Here is a 20,349-nt window from a genome sequence, read left to right as displayed (position 1 = left end):
CTCTCATTTGTGTGTTTCTTTTTTTGACAAAATGTCCAAACGTCAAACAGCAGGTAACTTGCTGTGATGTGACATCCCAAAGAAATCTCTAGTCAATGCACTGTTAAGACAGCTTAACTAGAAATTATGATTTTTAAGCTTTTCAGGCTAAAGATAAAAACAAGCTAAAACCATTTGATTAATTTATTTAATCATTTCTCTGGGAGGGCAGGGAGGCTCAGCAGGGGTTTGCCACCAGAAGTAGGTGCAAGGTTAAGGAAGAAATATGTGGAGGGAATCCCAGAAAGCAGGGCAGAGAAGGGTCACTTCTGAAATGATGGAGCTGGAAGGCAGAGTGGGGTGCCTGCCATAGGGTGCCAAAAGTCACCCTGCAGCTCCATTTGTGCATGGTAGACACTGTTAAACCTGTATATCTGTATTGGACTTATCCAGTTCTGCACTTGAGAAAACCATAAAGCAAGTTATCAGTGGCATGTAGTGCTCAACATGTAGTAAAACACTTATTCATATAGGATCACTACTATACAAAATCAGGTTTTCTATTTTTTAACCATTTTTATTACCTTCAGTAAGTGGAAAAAATATCATATGAGGTGAAAACATCCACCAGATTATGACTGCAGTCTCTCCTCTTCTCAAGTCTTGGGAAAAAATAAACTCAACAAAACAAATCAGAGAATTCAGGCAGAAGGGCTTTCTCATCAACCAAAGTAATTTCTCCTATAATGTGCTTACCATTTTATAGATTTTATGCTCCTGTCTCATCTTTGAAACAGGAGGAAAACAGGTGACAGATAGAATTTGCCTTAGGAACTTAGAAAGTTAATGAATTCAGAGAACCCCATGATTTTATGTGTTTGAATATTTTTAATTTTAAGTCAATTGCTGCTAGGAAATTTTTGGATTTAAGATTTTGCATTTTACTTTGACTAGATCCTGAAGAATAATCTTGAGACAGCACACTAACCTTGCATCGCAGTAATGGGCTTAAGGTGAGGCTGAGTAAGAAGATGAAAGATGTATATAACATAAGCTGTAAGCTCATATGGTCTAAGCCTCTAAAGGTTTATCAGTGGCAGAAATAACTTTGCAAACCCAGGAGGAGTATCTGCAGATGAATACATCAATACTGTGTACCAGATAGTGCACTGGGTAATTTGAAAGTCACAACTGCGTTCTGAAATCCTGTGCATTCTCAAGTTACACTTCATTAATATTTATATTGGGGTTTGGTAAGACCTGCAAATATTTAGTGTTTAATTAGGAAATATTTTAATTAAGGAAATGTGTTTTTAAGTGCTATTTTGAGTTCACCTGGCAAAGACTGGACGAAGGTTGATGTTTCTAATTATTCAGGCTGAATAAGCATACTGATTGGCAGAGAATTGCAGGAGAAGAGTGCTGTATAAAATTAGCTGACTGCTCCTAGATACCCTGGTAGGTGAATGTCACTCAAAAATCACATCTGAAATCTTTTTCATGGTTAGAATTTGCATTTAATCCTTGTATCAATGTCTCGGTATTAACTATGCCAGAGTAAATTGTCTTTTTCATGGCATCAGCTAATCAGGGAAGGTTCATAATATGGCTTTGCAAGGTCAAATCTACCCAAACTGCTGTTTTTAAGAACAACCTCAAATCCAGCAGTGTTATTAAGAGCAACAGGTCAGCGACAGCCCTGACTGTCACAGCTGTCAAGATAAGGGCAATTACCCAAATTTCCTGTGTGTGGCATCCTCCAAATGCCTAAATTACTGGTATGGTCCTTTCTGTGACAACAAATAAGAGCAGCTGTAGAAAATCGGCTCATGGGAGGTGACTCAGAATGGTAATGGCTTTAACCTTTGACACTGGAGAAATCTCAGAGGAAGAGCATCCATGTGAATGGGCTCTTATGTGTCTAATTGTACACTGTAGAACACGGATTTCCCCTTCCCCTCTACTCCCTTCTCCCAAATGTGTTTCCCAGAGAAGTTGTAGATGCCCCATCCCTGGCAGTGTTAAAGGCCAGGTTTGATGGGGCATTGAGCAACCTGGTCTAGTGGGAAGTGCTTCTGCCTGTGGCAAGGGGGTTGGAGCCAGATAATCCCTTCCAAATCCAACCATTCTATGATTCTATGATTCTGTGCAAATAGCCAAGTCTACAAGTCAGATACAGAAATATACAAAAATAGTGGATTCCTATTTAATTTTCCAATCCCTGGTTAAAGTAATGGAGATTAGGGCATATATATACTGTGGGTCTTGTCTGTATCTTCTCAGATGTATTAAAAGAGCATTTGAAAAGGCAAGTGTACTTATTTCTTCTAGTTAATTCCCTTGGTAATGATGTACCCAAAATTACATTTACAGGGTTCTACTAGAAAACTTATCTTATCCCTTTCTTCATTTTTAGCCACAACAGAAAACCCATAAAGAATGGTAATATCTGCAATTTTCCAAGGAGGCTAAACCAGAAATTATTAAGAACTTGCAAGATGCCTACTAACTGCAAACCAGCATATTATTTTTGCATTATATCCTACAGCTCCCATTTGAAATGTGCTAGACTATCCACTCAGCTGAACAAGTCGAGAATAAGAACATAAATCTCACAGATTTCTGTGCAGCATGAACTTTACTGCCAAGAAATGAAGGTTAGGTGCATGCCACTGAATGCAATACTTACACAGACAGGAGTAACTGTTTCAATAAGTTCACCTCACAGGGTAAAAAGAGGTTTGCTACTGATCCTTTTTTGAGGTAAATGCAGAATAGGAGAGTACTTAAATAGACAATAGGGGAAAAGCAATTGTGATATAATAATGATGATGATGTTGATAATAATAATAATAATAATAAAACTTAACAGAGATTATCATGTCCCTAAAATAATGGGTGAAATGACATATGTTTGCTTGGAGGTCTTCCCAGCTGCTTTGCTTATAAGAGTCAAATAAAAAAAGAATAGTATCCCAAAGTGTAGTTAGAATAAGGGTACAAGAATGTGTCAGTGTTAGGGGGCATTGTGTTACTAACATGAGCCAGACAATGGATGTCAGATAGGAGGCATGGCAGGAACAATGTCTTGGAAACAGCAGGTGTTGTCAGTGATGCTGCTGTCATCTATGTTCTTGCAGTGAGGTACTCCTCCTTTAAAAACTGGGCTCCTCACTCTGTGTTTAAAGGTAAGGCAAGGAAGCTTCAAAAAAAGCAGCTATTTAATTCTCATAGGCTCAGAAAGTTCAGCCAAATGTTTACTGAGTAACATCACCTGCAATACAAAAAAGAAAGCTTGTGAACTACAGCTGGAAGGTAGTCAGGACCCACAACATGCACTAGACTGAGAGCTACAAATTTCCTTGTTTTTCGTGAGGTTGTGATTGATCATCAGTCTGCCAGACAGTGAAGGGAATGAGCAATCTCAGGCAGGAGAATAAAAACAGTCTTGTTGGCCAGGCCCATCCTATTCAGTACCCTAGATGAGTAGATTTTGAAACTTTTTTCCATTATTGGATCTTAAAACATAATTTCATAGAGGTGTGAAATCCCACTCACTTTTTTCTGGTTTTTTTTTTGGGGGGGGGAAACTCAGACCACAGCAAGGCACGTGAGGACTAAGAAATTCTTATCAGCCTGCTCCATGTCATAGCCAAGGCAGCACAATCTGACCTCCCTGATACAGAGGGAAGTAATGAGAGTGCCCCCCTTTCTCGAGAAAAATGTGGGACAAGATGCTTTCTTGCTTTCAAAAAAAAAAAAAGCAGCAGCAGGGACTTTCCTTCCCACTGAGCAGTGAAATGGCAGATTTTATTTGGAAATCCTTTCTCAGCTGCACAGCAAGTCGCCCACAGCCCTGTGACTTGCTTGTGCTGCAGCTGAGGTGCTACTGCTCATCAGCAAGGCGTTACTTTGCAAATCAAATCCCATCATAAGCTTTGACACCATACTGCATACGTAGTAAGAAGTAAATAACTATATTACTATATTATTATATTACTATATTACAAATAAATATATAACTATCTAAATATCTTATGAAGAACCAGATGTACATGTAGCACAACAGAGTCCAGTCTGCATTTGGGGTGTGATACTAACACACAATTTCTTTCTACTTCACCTCTAATTGCATAATCTGCTGCATGTCATTTTGCATGATGTTACAATAATGCAAGAACTTTTCATTCTGCTAGACCATCCCCTTGCAGGGAGCAACTCTCTAGACTTTAAACAGAGCAGGTTTGGTCTATCAGGTAAGCAGATAACAAAACACAAACCACAAGTAGAAGAAAAATCTCTTATTTAAAACTGAGCAAGACAAATAGTGTCACAGATGTTTGCCAAAATCTTGACTGATGCCTATAGCCCTGAATTCACTGGTACAATGCGAGGGTGACTGGACGACATCTCATTTTCTTAACATAAAGTCACATTACTCTACTGCATGATCTGTTGTTAAGATAAGGCTTTATTATGTTAGTTGGATTTTTTTTAATAATGTTGAAGTTGCAGATGCTACTGGTATATTAAAACGCTATAGGGTCACAAAAACCAGTGATACAAATAAACATAATCTAAACACCTATGAAGCACCCTCAAAGTTGGTACAAAACAATCTGGTCACAGCTAGTGTCTTTACATGTGCAGCATTTTAGACAACTAACCAGGTAATGCTATATAACAGCATGGCTGTGTGTGTTGTCAAGAGGAAAAGTTGACTTATCCTAATTAGCACTGCAGAGGAAAAATAGAAAGCAGAACCAGCATTTTTAAAGGAATTGGCAGGCTTCAGGTGTGTACTCAACACTGTGCAAATTCTGACTTAAAAATCTTGTTATAAAAGTTTCCTATTCATAGCAGGAAATTAGGATTTATAGTTTATTTATAATTATAATTTATTATTCATAATGTCAAATATTTAAAAAAACAGAGTGGTTCTGAACTCCTAATTTTTTTAGCCATTAGACTGGGAAGTTTTTCTCGTACATAGTATTGATTGATGTTGTTTGCCTACTTGATTATTAACTCCTGAAATCAATTTGGAGCTAACTTACTGCAAATTGGTTCTGAAAGTAGATCAAAGAAGGATTTCAGAATGCCTTTATTCTATTTTCTGTCATGTTTGTGCAGTAATCTGAATAAAGAGGATTTCAGAAGACGAGAGTAATTTAAAGTGAATCATTGGTAAGGTACTACATAGTGTTCACATCTGATAGATTGAAATAAGCTGATTTTGTGTCTCCTATGGACTCTGAGGAAAATATATGTTTCCATCATAGTTTCTTCAGGAAACAGTAGAATAGAGACCACATTTCACAGTAAGAAAGTGTGATGCATCTCATTTGGGGGATTTTTTTCTGCTTCTGAAGAGTGGGAGTTAAAAAAAGTAGCGATAATTGCAAATAAAGCTGCAGTAGGTACTACTAATGGCATTACAAAATCTAAGAAATGTAAGGGGTTTCCAGAGAGAAGTGCCTTTAGAATAATGTACTGGCTGTATTTGTGCAGATTCTTTTCCTAACGCAGTGCTCTCGCTGACCTTGTAACTTCATTATGCACTGACACACTTAATGAATGTACCTATTGCACACAGAAACCACCACCTGGATGCTGAGCCCCATGGAATTGGTTTCAAAACCTATCTCTGAGTGGTTTGAATAATCTTGAAAGAAAGTGGGGGCTCATGCCCTGGTGTGCTTAAAAGGAGGCCTGCTGTCAATCTAAACCTTGAGACATGGGCTGTTACAAGCCAGGAGTGCAGTGGAGGGTGATAAACCTGTGTTTGCATTTCAGATGACACTTCTTTATAAAAGGAACACCTATAAATAGTTTATGTAGGGTTAATTAGTGTTACCAGTGTGCTATAGACATAAATAGATAGATACGTGCATCCCAACAGAAGGCAGTAAGTGGGGATGAACTATTGTTTTAGACAGCCTGTTCACCTATGGTCTTGCTCCAGCTGGCTACAGCAATTTATTAAAATGTCTATTAATAATGTAGATAGATGTAAGCTAAATTTATATACTCCAGGTGACTGCAGCATTCCCTACAGAGATTTGGCTCTATGTTTGGACCACTTCAATGTGAGCTGGGAGTAAAAGTCACCTGACAGAGATGTCAGGGCTGCTGCTGCTAAAGCAGAGGGCAAATGCAGGTGTCCTACTGAAGAAATAAACTGGAAGAGCCCAGCAGCATGAACACAAGCGTCTTTCAGTGCCCTTGTCTGCAGCAAGGCTGTGGAGGAGCACTGACTTCTGGTCTCTAGACTGGTGCAGTATTTTAGCCAATAAAAATTTGTGGGCAATTCAAGGAGCTATGGCTGCAGGGACTTCAGTCAGTCCCTGTAGGGACTTCAGTCAGTCCCTGCATCACCATGGTACAGACGTGTTCTTCCTCTCTCTAGCCCAAGGGGAGTTGCAGTGTGATATAACAGGAGTGAGGGTGTATACACTCACCACAAAATAGTTTCTGGGTATCTGCTCCTTTGTGGATAAGAGACATGGATGTGAGCTCACCAAGGGTAAGGATGAAACTACATCCAGTTTTTCTAGTACATGCAAAGACGCCTAACCTCACAGAGCACTTGTAAAAGGCAAGCAGAACGAAGCCTTAGTTTCCATTTGCTTTGGGAGACATTTTGAGTCAGGGCTTGCTGTCTTCACATCTGTACCTCCACCTAGACATGACTGGGCTTTCAAAGTATTTTCAACCACATCTTAAAGATGAGCAAGATACAGCCCTTCCTGACTACTGGACTGCTCTGGCTCTTCACCCTGCATGACCCAGATAAGAGGTCAGCAGTTAGTGCTGCTTGATGTGAAATCACCTCCCTAGATTAAACCCAGCTTTCTTGGTCTCAAGGTGTACTTATTTCCTACATGTTACAGGTAGGCTTGCTAGCTAGAGGGAAAGTGGTGTGTGTATGTGTGTATGGGTTAGACTGGGAAGGGAAATACAGAGGAAAGCAGGCTGTGCTAGCCTGGATCACCATCACTCTCCCAGAACACAGCAGCTTCTGATTCTTTGGCTTTTCAGTAGAGGTAAACATGTTTTGAAACCTTGTTTCCAACTGATCTGGAGTAACTGGAAAAGTATAGTTTTAAATGAATAAGACAATTTTACAAAAGCAGTAGGTTTTTTTCTGGATATTGCTAAAAGTGGTCCTGTGATGTCTACCTACATAATTAACCTCTTGCCCACTTCAGTTTTGCTTTTGTAAGCCTGCATTTTCTGCTGATACACATGGATAGGACTAATTCCATTAAAAATGTCATGTTAATTAGAATTGGCCATTGACCTTTCATTTTCACATAGACTGTGGCTTGAAGGAATCTTTTTCATTTATTACATTATAATTCTTCTGCTTTGTTATGCCTATGTTGTTCCTTTCAGCACACTATCTCAAAAGTTGTCTCCTTTCTATGGACATACTTTGGTTCCCTGCTCTAAGGAGGGCTCCAACCAATCTTTCATTCTTTTTTGAGGATTACAGAGAGGATAAATATAAGATTTTCCTGAGTCTGTGTTTTCCGTGTGCTAGTCTGTTAGAGGCAAGTGTAAAGAGTACAAATCCAAATCACAAATGTACCTGGCATCATCCCACTCCCTGACTTGTCTTCTGTGAGTCTCCCTCTCCTTCTCCTACCACTGGGACATCTCTATGGCTTAGTGAATGGATTTCTTCTTGGAAAAAACTTAAAGCTCCATCTGCAGTATACGTTTGGATTTACAATGGAAATTTACAGTAGGAATTATAGAAGGAGCCCCAATGGCAGTGAAAAAATGCACAGGCTGGGGGAAAGGTGATTTTTTTTTATTGTTGCTATTTCTTTGCTTCAAAAATAAAAATGAGGTGAAAATATTTCAAAACGAGAATCAACAGGCAACTTAGCACTCAGCACACTGTTTAAAAATTATGTGTCAGAGCACAACAAATAAAAAGGCAGACACTATTCAGAGAAACAAGTAAGTTGCTAGGGAATATCTCTGTAAAGTATAAATGTAGTTCACAAAGCAAGAGAGACTACTGCTTTAATAAAGCAGCAGGAACTTTTGTCTTTATAATTATACTACAAACTGACAACTGTTACAGGGAAAGTCTGGTTTTGGTGAGAAACAGTGAAGGAGAAAAATGTATTTTGAAGAATCAGCCAACCAAAATTCAAGATACAAATTCTAGGATCCAGATTTTCATCTCACCATCAAGAATGAGAGTTAGGAATAAGAGCAGTGGTTTAACTAATGCATCCTGGCGACACTGAAGAGTTACTGCAGATTTTTATGCTGACACTACTGAGATCACAAACTGACCTCTCATGTTAAAATCTTTAGATTGAGGAGAGGCTCTCATCACGATCACAGCAAGTGTCCTGCCCAGCCACACTGTGCTAATTAAAGATGAGAGCTCTTGTGATAAAATTTTCAAATAAGTTGTGTTGAATTGATCACAGACAACACAGAGCTTGTTCTCTAGTGAAGCAATGCCTGTTTAGTTTTGCCAGTGTATGCGATCACCCTGTAAGTACAGCAATTTTGTGTGTTCAAAGAACAATAAATAACCTCCATCCAATTGATGGCTAGGCAAACCTTAATTACTTTGTGATTATCTAAACTCTAACTATCCTTAAGAGACCTTAAAGGTTTCTCTGGGCAGACTGAATACTCAGCAATAGAGCCAGAACAGGCAATGCAGAGGAAATCATACAGGAAAACCTATACTTTATAGGACATAATTAATATTTCAAGATTCCCTCTGTATTTAAAATTTTGCTAAGAACTCTCTTGCAGGTAAGGACCCATTCTACACATGTTCATTGCTATTCCAATTCTTGTTGTTGTTTAATTTTCAATGGCTAACAAAACAATTTGGCAATCTTCTCTGTATTACTCGTGTAAACCTTAAGAAATTCCAGATTTATTCCAGCTCACATAAGCATAAACCTATAAAGCTCAACCCTTAGCATCTGAAAATTTATTGGAAGTAATTCAGTTGGTGTTAAATGATATTACTTGATGGAAATGATGAATTCAGGAATATACCCACATATACATGATCTTCATAAACATTTGGATTGTGAGACCTTACATTTACATATTTCCTTGTATTAATACTTTGTATCAAATAAATTTACTTGTTCAATCTTTTATTGTATTTAAATCTCAGTGTGTATTATGGAAATGCTTATTAAAAACAGAGGTATGAATTTCACCCTCAATAGAAAAAGTGATTTAAGATGTCTCCTGTTTTGACTCTAGTAAGTTAAATTAGGGACTGAATAAAATTTGCTGAGGTATCTAGATGACTTAGAAATTTACACCTCAGTTAAAAAAAAATTATTTAGACCTTTGGCATGCATCTTGTGACATTCATGTAGGGACTTTGAGATTTTACCTTATATCATTCTGACTAAGATTCTGCTGACAGATCTATGTGGTATTTATAGTCTAGTGAAAGAGGTGTGTAGCTTATGATTGAAAATAGTAGCAAAAACACTGAAGAGCCGAAGAAAGACAAAGACAAAAGTCAGATATGCACCATCCCTGTGAAACAAGACTGTTGTTTCCTGGCCAGCTGAAATGTGAAGAGTCGAGTATTCAGAAAGTGGAAAATCAAAGAAGAAAGTTTTCCATGCACGAGATTTTCTGTCCCAAAATGGTTTGTGCAGTGGAATAGCAGAAGATTCACTGTGTTAGCCCAGCAGCACCACCTTGTGTATGTGTGCTCGCTTTATTCCGTGTATTACCTTTCAGGACCTAGCAGTGTTTACAAGTTTTAGTGTACACCCTGCTGTAGTAGCATATTATATCTTGAATATAAAAAGTTAAGCATAGGTCATTCCTAGAGGAACTAACATGCTTCTTACAGCCAGTAACCTTGACGTGCCCACAGTATTGACATGTGCACTTTTCATTCCGTTTCCAAGACTGTGTTAGTAATATTTTCAGTAGTATCAGCATCTCTGCAGAGTTCTGTTATATACTTACAATGAAAGTCAAAACTACTTTTGTTGAGAGTCTGTTGTCATAATAAAGTAAGTTTTGTCTACGTTCATGAACCACTGTATGAAAGTTCTTCCAAATTTCAGTCTGGCTGGAGCAATTTACTCCATGAGTACAGAATTGGGTATCCATGAAGGCTAGAGGTGTTTCTAGATCAAGAAGTAGAACTGTGCTCCTTTCTCTGTTTTCAGTACTCTTCTAGTCCACCTTACAATGTCTACCTTTAGAGCTGTGATAAAGGTGCCATCTGCAGAGTAAGGACATCCATTAAAACCCTGTAAAAACCCTGTTTTCAAAAATAAGTCATCTGAAAATAGGACCTAAAAGGGACAAGATAGAGAACACAAAGTGTGATCCAACACATTCAAACAGAAAAACAACTCTGTTCCTACTGTAATGTGAAATATGCCTGGTTTATATGTGTTCAGTTTGCATTCCCACCTCAAGAGTATTCCAAGATCAGGGTTTTGGCTTGACAAGGATATCCCTGAGTCATCTGCAGAAGGCAAGAGATATAACATATTCCTGAACTTGCATCCAGGTAAATTCTGTAGGGTTTATAGCTTACTCTGTAAAAGCCCTTACTTGCTTTGAAGGATAGAGTAACAAAGATGCTTAACATAAGTTGTCTAAATCATTTTGCCAAATATAAATATATACATTGTAAATGTTACACCACTTCACTTTATCACCCGGAACTAGTAGTCCTGAACATGCCCTGCATGCCTGCCTTTGTTGCTAGGGGTAGAGGTAACTCTGGAAAAAACACTGCTTAAACTGTGCTCTGAATCATGAAAGTATAAAGACATGAAAGTAAGCCCTGCTTCTTACATATTCTTCTCTGTAGGAAAATTATTTTGGGCAATATAACTAGAAGGATACACACGTAAAAGATGCCAAATTTTTGACAGTGCTGCCTGCTGCTTAATCAGTATGTGCTGTTGGGTAACACCCTTTCTTCTTCACACTCAGACTAGAAACAGATAATATGTCCCTGCTTGACTGTTTCATTCAGACACTCTACATAAACAAAACTGGATATTTCTTTGGTGATTTCACAAGGCACCTCTTGAGAACCTCACAGTTCTCAAAGGAATTACTTTACACAAAACCTAGTTTGTGGCAGTAAATCCCATTCCTGCTTTGCATATGTGGAAACAGAGATCCAGAGAACCATCCCAGCATGCAGAGCAGAAGGAAGATTGTATGGCTCCCAGCACTACTAGGCAGTAATTCCTAATTGATTTCTATGCTAGGAAGTTTTGAGCCAAAGGTCTTTACTGTTTCATGAAATATTTACAAGGTGTATTCAAAGGTTTTATGGAGGGCTAGTGTTAAACCCATGCTGAGAATGAGGCTGGCAAACGGCTGTGTCAGGTTGTACTCTCAACCATGCTGTGACTGCAGCTCAGATGAACACATCAGAGTCAGCTTAAGCTCATGTCCTGGATGGTGGTAGCCAGGAAGCTGCAGTGATTTGGGAAATAGGAAGCACATCCTGAGCAAACCCTTGGGCAGTTAGACCATGCTGGTGTCTATAGAGCAGCATGGATGGTTTTAGCCGACTGTATCTAGCTGATCATCAGCTCTGGCTGCAAACCTTGTAGTCACAGAGCTGACTGCTGAACAGACATATCTTAGTCAACACAGTTTAGCTTTCACCCAGTTAAAGCGGCAGTTTACTACAGACTCTTCTGTCAGCAAACTCAAGGCAATTAAATCTAGAAACTTTTTCAAAATAATCAATTTTGCCCTTCTGTTATTCAATAAACTCTATTAATGTTATCATGGCACAGAAAATACAAACACTTACTATTAAAGCAAGTGAGGAAATTAAATCTACATGATTCACTGGAGAGGTGGACAATTGTGTCTGAAAACAAATATTAGCTCTTTCTGGTGAGAGGCAGGTGGTTGTTACCAGGAATTTACAAAAGATGTCTCCTTTCATGTCAGTATAGCTTCCATTTTTTATTTTCTGAGCTGCATTGTTGGCTAGAGCTGAAAATGAGCAGTTGTCAGCGACAGATTTAAATTACTATTCTTTCTGTATTGACATTGAAGACTTTTGACATGATGGATTAAATCATCAGTGCTGTTCCTCTGATCAAAAATAAACTCAACTGGAAGAAAGCCTGTGTATCTTTGTTTCTGTGTTACCCACTCAAGGCCCAACTCACACTGTTTACTCATGTCTATTTAAACAATGAAAATCACACCCTTCTTAGCTGAAGGCATGTCTGCCTTCCTGCAGTCTGCACCACACTTTATATGAGGAAACTGAGCATCCATATAATTAAAAGTTATTCAGAGTCAGCTACAGAAGACAGAAGAGCACTCTGAAGCTCCTGGGAGGCAGATGTGCTTCCACAATTGCTACGCATAGCAAGAAGCCTGTCCAGCAAGCACTGCTGCATTCCTTGTTTGCTTTCTGTGTTGCTTGACTGTGGGAGCACAAATCACTACCTCACTGCTTGGCTTGGCTTAGACAAGCTGTGAGATTAGAAGTCCTCTGGTCCACTGGTGTATCCCAGGATGTACAAGGAAACTCAGAAGTACCCACTCCTGTGAGGTTTTCTCACTAGTTTTCAGGCTCCACTTCACTGGTTTACAACAGAAAACATATGAAGCTGTCATAAGTGTTGAGGATTGGCATTGTTGAGTCAAGGAGTGTATAAATGGCATGTTCTTGAACCCACATAACTCCACTGAATTATGATGCACTTGATCAAAATGAGTGTGTGACCCTTATTTCATTGATCTCCTTCTTTCAGGTAGCATTGCTAGCTACAGAATCATTTCATTCTGCAACAATTGTAGGTATAAGTAAACTTTGAAACTGTTTCCAAATGTAGGAACCTCCAGAAGGTAGGATCTAATTAGCCTTTATGAACGCGAAATCACTCCTGACCAACCTTATAGCCTCCTGTGACAACCTGACTAGCCTGATGGACAAGAGGAGAGCAGTGAATGCTGTTTATCTTTAATTTAACAAGGCTTTCAGCACTGTTTCCCACACCATTCTCATGTACAAACTAATGAAGTGCAGACTAGATACACAGATAAGTGAGGTGGACTGAAACTGGCTGAACTGCTGGGCTTGGAGGTTTGTGTTTAGCAGCACAAAGCCCAAGCAATGACCAGTCACTGTTGGTGCCTCCCAGGGGGCAAATCAGCACAAATACTGTTTAATAACTTCATTAATGTCCTGGATGAAGTGACAGAGTGCATCTCACAAAGTTTACAGATGATGCAAAACCGGGAGGAGTGATCATTGCACCAGATAGGTTTGCTGCTATTGAACCTTGACAGTCTAGAAAGTTATCCAGAGAGAAATCTCATGAAGTTTAATAAAGGCAAATGTCAAGAAATATCCCAGGCACCAGTACATGCTGGGGGCTCCTCAACTGCAGTGCAGCTTTCCAGAAAAAGGTTCTAGGGTCCTGGGGGAGATCATGGTTGACCATGACCCAGCAATGCAAGAATTTCACTGTAGAGAGCTACACATCCCAGGAATCTGCTCAATTTGCCAGAAGAGAGGTAGTCCACTGTGTGAAACATACCATGTCTAGTGAGATATATCTTAGAGTACTCATGGTGGATCATTTGCTTGAAGTGTTCTCTAGCAAAACTTAGGGATGAGTGAATAATTATCTAATATGAAGTCATAGCTTTCTAAAAACAAAAACAAATGCACAACTGCAGTTTTGCCAAGGGACTTTCTTCCTTCACTGCTAATATATCTTCTGTGGATTAATTTCATCAATTATTTTGTGCATAAGGGAAAATCCTTAGTTCCTTCCAAAACACCCCTTTTTATATCAGACACTGTGACACATGTATAGGCCATGTCTTAAATTTTTCCAGTTCCCAAATTTCTGCTCCTTCTCCTCCACAACTTTTCTATGGCGAATTAGGAATAAGCATCCTGTGACCTTTCAGGGAAAAAAAAAAGATACTGGATAGTCTCTTACAGAAGTGCAATAAAGTTGGAAATACACTCTCCCAGCAACCTCAACAAGTAGCTCCAAATCGTGCTTATACAGATGGGCTCCACATCCACTTCACATCTGCAGCAAGTCAGACCTGAGTTAAATAAATGCTCACAGTGAGGGAACTCAGTCCTAGAGGTACAGCTGTGATTTGTCTTGTTTCTGCAGATTGTGCAAGACAACTGTGTTAGTTGTACTCAGTAGTGGATGGAGGAAGGGTAAGCCTGGAGGAAGATTAGAAACAGATATGAGTTGCCATCAGGACGCTTTACCTGCCCACAGTCCTTTGTTTTTCACTGAATGGAGGCCAGAAACAAAACACAAGGTACTAGCAGCTAAATTAGTGGTCCTGGTGGCCAACTGCACCCCACAAGGCACAGATGAGTATGCCTTAGGAAGAACAAAGCAAAAGGCCATACTGAACAGAGGGTCCATAGATGATCGATCCTTTCTGTGTAACTCAGCCTCCTTGGACAAAGAGTAGGACTGCTATTAAAAGAGGTTGACAATGAAACCTAGGAGCTATAAACCACAGTGGGTAGGATAATTTGGAGTGGACTTTAGGACAACTAAAATATGCCATGAGCATTGAGTCTAAGCTCTCGTTTTAGTCAGTTCAAATATAGTTCTGCAGAGCTGACTGGGCAGTAGGCCACTGCTCCCTGAGCTCCTTGCTACCTCTCCAGAAAGATGTGGGTCTCCATTACTAACATATCACTATTCCTGTGATACCCTGAAACATTTTTGGTGGCTTTGGATATCTATGATTGGGTAGCTGTATTGCTTCCTGGGTGTAGAATGTGAGAGGAGTCAAGAGACAAACAAGACCTGGTGCCATGAGAGATGTCCTCAGGGTCTGGGACACCTGCACAGGCTGGTAGATTTGTCACAGGACCTGGGAAGAGCCATTCCTCCCTAGAACGGCAGATGCAGCTCAGCTGGGGTACTCTAGGGTATCTCAAACGCATATGTAGATCTTTGGATCCTACTGCCAGCATTATTCTCAGAGGGAGAAAGATATTGGCAAGTGTGCAGTTGCTTACACAATTAAATTTATCTTTCTTTTTCTCTACTGCAAACCTTCTTCAGCTGGTGGTATCTCTACAGGTAATATTTGCATGAATATTTGTCATCCTCCAGGGTATCTTCAAAATCTTTGCTTTGGCTCTTACATCACTTGCTTTCGGGTAGTTTTTCTACTCCCCACCAGCTGGCTGGAGACCTTCTGGGAAAAAGAAGAGAGAACAGAGAACAGGGAAATGTTGTGTGTTTGTGGTATAAATTGCTATGAACTGCAACACACACTTTGGAACTGCAGAAAGGCCTGCTCTTTGCTCATGAATACCTTATGACTGAGCACATGGATAAAGAGTGTCACTGTGCTACCAGCCACTCATATGGAAAACAAGACTTAGCATGGAAAGAAAAATAATTTAAAAATAATTATATGAGGCAGGTGTGGGGGGAGAGCATGGATGCAGAGCCTTCCTCTGATAAGCAGAGTGCTTTTCTACAGCCTCCCCTGCCACACTGTGGTTCAATCAAGGCATTCTCCTCAAAGTGTTGGAGATTTGTTTGTTTCTTTTTCTGTCAGTTGCACGTGTGGAGAAGATGCATGAAAATGTGGTGTTGTTTTGTGGAGCAAGTAGAAAATCCAATAAATAAACATTTCAAAGCCCAAACTATGAATGTAGAAATCAATGACCTCAAATTTTACCTGTTCCCTTCTAGCCATCTCTGTTTCATCTGCAATTTATGATTTGCTATGTTTCATTTTCACTCCCATGCTTTCTTTGGCTAACCTAATGAAATGAGAGTATCAGGTGCCTTTTAGTTTACTTTAGCAGTAGCTAAGGCAGCATTTTAAGGAAAAAGACCCTAAATTTAGTCAAAACTGCTATAATGATATTTTCATCTAGGAAACTGTCATCTGTGGTAATTTATTATGTGCTTTGACACCATAATTTGGTTTGCATCACCAAATGAAAAATGTTATGTAGTACTTTTCCTTCTTTGATTTTTTTTCAAATTAAATCTAGCTTTTAATTTAGATTTATTTTGCGTTGACTATTTAAATTGGAAGATGGACACCAATTTTAGTACTACAACTCCAATTACACTAAATGCCATTGCAGCCTCTACATATCAGAAACCTGGTTTACAGAAAATACTTCAGGGCTTTACATCTGCTGTGCAGATGGGTGGCACACTCCATGCCTGTGCAAGAGTTACTGACACCCATAAGACTCCACACAGTTCAAAAGATGTGCACTCCCAGCACTGCTTGGAAAAACAGTGGCAGACACAGTGGCTCTTTGGCATGCAAAGAGTAAGATTTTGTTTGTTTCTTCTTCTCTTTGCATACTTCATGGTTTGTGGTGTTTCAAACCTTTCATATAAGCTGTACTCAAATCCTTGGGGAAAAAACTCATTCACAACTCAAATAAAGGGATTTTTCTTTGGGGACTGTGCTCATGAACTGAGGGGAAAAAATGCACTGATATTTAACCTCTGGAGCCACTCAGTGTTATTGTTGACCTTATCTCTTGCAGATTTGTGCTGTGCAAAACCTTACTGACTACTTTTGTTCTTTGTTGGCAAAAAAAAACTGCTGCAGAGGTTTTTTACTTCCCTGTCATTTGTCATCTCCCACCTCCTTTCCACCCTCTGAAATCCATCCTTTCCCTATCTGTCCAAACCAGTAACATACCTATTCATCTCCTTTCTCAAGGGCACTAGATTTTCAAATCAGCCTTTTCCTGCCTTCCTCTAGACTTGGGCAAAAATGAATAGCTTAATTTAATGGGGAAAAAAAAATTCTGCATTGATTTAATTCCACATTTGAATGAATAAAATATGTACAGCTGAAAAAAACCACAGAAGTGGCATGTTAGGCAGGCAGCAGCCCTGCCAGCATCATACCCACTTTCTAAGGAAAAGCCTGTACCTGCTTGGCAGGATCAGATGCTCATCCCATAGCAACAGAGTTGTTGATTCGCTGGAAACTGTCTGGAGTGAAGGTTTTTGAATGTCGTTACAATTCTCTGTCTTCTATTCTGCTAGTCTTTCCAAACTGGATAGAAAAGCCTGAGGAGATTGGTCCTTGTACCTTAAGTTAGATGGGATGAATATAAGCCACATATTAGACAGATGGTTTGGGAAAGAGGCCAGTCTGTTGTGTATTTGAGCAGTGCCTAACAACTTATTTAAGTCCTGTGCAAGACTGGAGGGAGATTTGCAAATGCTGTGTTAGCACAGATGACAGGAATACACACAAAAGCTGACATAAACATACCACATTTAGGTTTTGTGATCTCTTCTGGAGTAAGTACAGCACAGTATCTAAGAAGGAATATTCATCTGTGACAATTTCAAAATGTTTTACGCAACTGAAATGTGAGATGATCATCCTCACATCTCATTACATGCTCTTCTTTCCACACCCATGAGCATTTTAAACACCTCACATATGTCTAAATTACACTACCTTGAATAGATTTGTGATTTATGTGTAATGTGATGTATACACACAAACAACGTAATCTTTCCTTTCAGTACGAGTTTTTGAAACAGGTGGCTTATACTGGAAGTTCAAACTTGCTTTTAGTATACTGATCTACCAAGCACTTCTGCTAACAGAAGATGAACTGATGATTTTACATTTATCAGGTACATTCTCTTCAGGAATTCTCGGCAAATGCAGATGTTTTTCCTAAGAAAAAGTATAACAACTAATTGGATGTCTATAAAAAGTCTTTGAAGGGAGCTGAAACCACAGTGACATAAACCCTGACTATAAGTAATTAATTGCAAAATAGCACGACAAGTCTTCTGTCCAAGACTGCTTGCCAGTAAGCTCTGAAACAAGGGAGAACTTCATCTAATTTTTCCTGGTACTGTAAGTCAGTGATTCCTTTGCTCAAGACTAGAGTACACTTTTATTTCCACCCAAAGTTAGAGTTAAAATGCTATAATGAGGCTGTTGGAAAGAGTCCTATTGACTTCAATGGATTTGGGGTCAAGTCTCTTGACCCCAGACCAACAAAGCATTTCTAGGAGACTTTTCATATGTTCAGATACATATTGTGCTTCAAAAGATTTATTAGATTTAGGTTTCCAAAAGCTATTCTATAATTCAGACTTATTTATGTTATGTTACTGCCTCAGAGTTCCTGTAAAGATACAGGTTTGACTGATCAAGACTCTATGTATACAGAACAAAAAGTCCTCACTGAACTGAAATCAAAGGCCAAGAATGTATTCCACCAAATGACCCCACTGACAATTAAATTCTTCACTTTGTAACATTTTATTCTGCCCAAACACCTAAAAGAGCTTGTTTCAGTCCATGTGCAAGAGAAGACACCCTTGGATTTTGGAACGCTAGACAACATCTGTAACCCTGCAACAATTCTTCCATATGGTCATATGCCATCAAGTGAACTCACTAAAATGGCTGGCTCTCCACGATGGGATAGTGATGGATTTCATTAAAAGTCAACCAAAGAAAATGTAACATTTATGTGTTTATGTTCACAAAATTTAAGATTTATATGTGTATGTTGATAGTCCACAAAAAGGAACAAAACAGAAGAGGTCATAAACCCTAAGTCTCCCTGGAATTTGATTAGCCCAAGCTCCTGGTAATTTGAGCTTGGTTTCATTTTTTTTCCCCAGTAGTTCCATGACATCAGACAACATAGAAAATAGGGGCAGAGCATAAAGATATCTCTGCACTACTCAAGAGGTAAAATTACATAGGTAGCAGAAGCTCAAAACTAAGAAACTCAGCCTTGCATTCAGCCATGACCTGGAGAGCTGAAATCACCTCAAACCCATAAGCATGGAAAGATATGTTAGGTGAGATACATCACTCAGTGCATTCACAGAGTGCTTGGTAATATATCAAATATGATATGATAGCACACATTCAGATCACTCCCACTCTTACCATACTGATGATAAGGCAGTAGTAGCTTCCTAAATCATTTTTCACTGATCATTTTACACATATCTGTGCTTCCAATTAGTCTTAGGGCAAAACCAAAGGGGTGAGACTCTACAAAAGGATGTTCTTTAGCCAAGAAGTTAAAATATTCACTCTCACATCGATATAAATTGTTCCTGACCAGCTTCTCCTTCAGAGGTTTGCACATACGCTGTGACCCACCCATCTGACTTTGCTAACCCAGCAGTGAGGCTTTTATCAGCCCATTCGATTCATCATTGCCCGATTCTCCTCTTCCAGCGGATTTCAAGCATTTTATATAAAATTGTTCTTAGATCACAGAATGTAAATTGCCTTCCCATTTCTTTTCTTCTCTAGGTGTCCTTTACACTAATCCCACGCTTCAATCAATGTGAGGTTTTTTTGAAGAAGGTGCAGGTCACAGAGAGCTTTCTCCAGTAGAAGGCCAGACTACAAGAAGACATGGAAGGCTTGACTGTAGTGAGGTGTGTGCTACTGAGAGACATTGCACCGGACGTACAAGAGCATAATCTAACAATCTGTCCTTGGTTCAATAAAATAAAATGCAGTAACTTCGGCTGGAAGAATTCAGAGATTCATCATGCTTAGACTGTGATATATTCCAATGCTTAAGGCATGTGAGAAATCACTTTAAAATCCTTCTGGCAGAAGAGCAATTCTACCTGTGCTGTGCAGAAATGTTGGTAAAAATTTCTGCTGCATTATGAAACAAAAACTAGAGGCAATGTGACCCTATCATTATTCTGTGTATGAGATTGAGTTGCCTCCTTTCTGGTGCTATATCAAATGCCCAGTGTTATTCTACATCCTACCAGAAAAGTCCAAGTCTCCCACAGATCCATTGCCATATTTAGTCTCATATGGTTGCCTAAAATATCACCAGACATATAAAGTGGCACTGGGGCATGTGCTGAAATAATTGAAGACTATGCTTTTGTCTTTTGAGATTGCACTGTTGTAGTTATCTAATAACATGACAGTTTTAAGGACATATGTTCTTCATCAGGATGAGAAGGAAACAGTCTTGTCCCAAATCTCAGCATCAGTTTTGGCAAGCTTCACTGGAGCTGGGAGTTTTTGTGGGGTGACAGAGTACACAAACAGAGGCATAGGTGCTGCACAGGCTTCTAATGTGTAAATCAAAGCAAACTGGAACCCAGCTCAATCCCCGGGAGTGTCAGGTAAGACATTATTCTCATTGGTGACTGGTGATTTTAGCCTGTTGCATTCATTTAAGGGCAAATCATGTTTGGTTATAAATGCATTACATGCCCAAAAAAGCACACACAAAGGCACAATCAGGAAGCTGGTTCTAATGAGAAGGTTAAATTTAAGGTACAGCCTTATTCCTTTCAATGAAAACTGTTTTTTTTTCCAGAGGCT

This window comes from Manacus vitellinus, unplaced genomic scaffold (assembly GCF_001715985.3).
Source record: "Manacus vitellinus isolate BGI_N305 unplaced genomic scaffold, ASM171598v3 scaffold_7_pilon, whole genome shotgun sequence".
Taxonomy (NCBI): domain Eukaryota; kingdom Metazoa; phylum Chordata; class Aves; order Passeriformes; family Pipridae; genus Manacus; species Manacus vitellinus.
The sequence above is the reverse complement of the archived record's forward strand: the minus strand, read 5'-3'. Positions refer to the sequence as shown.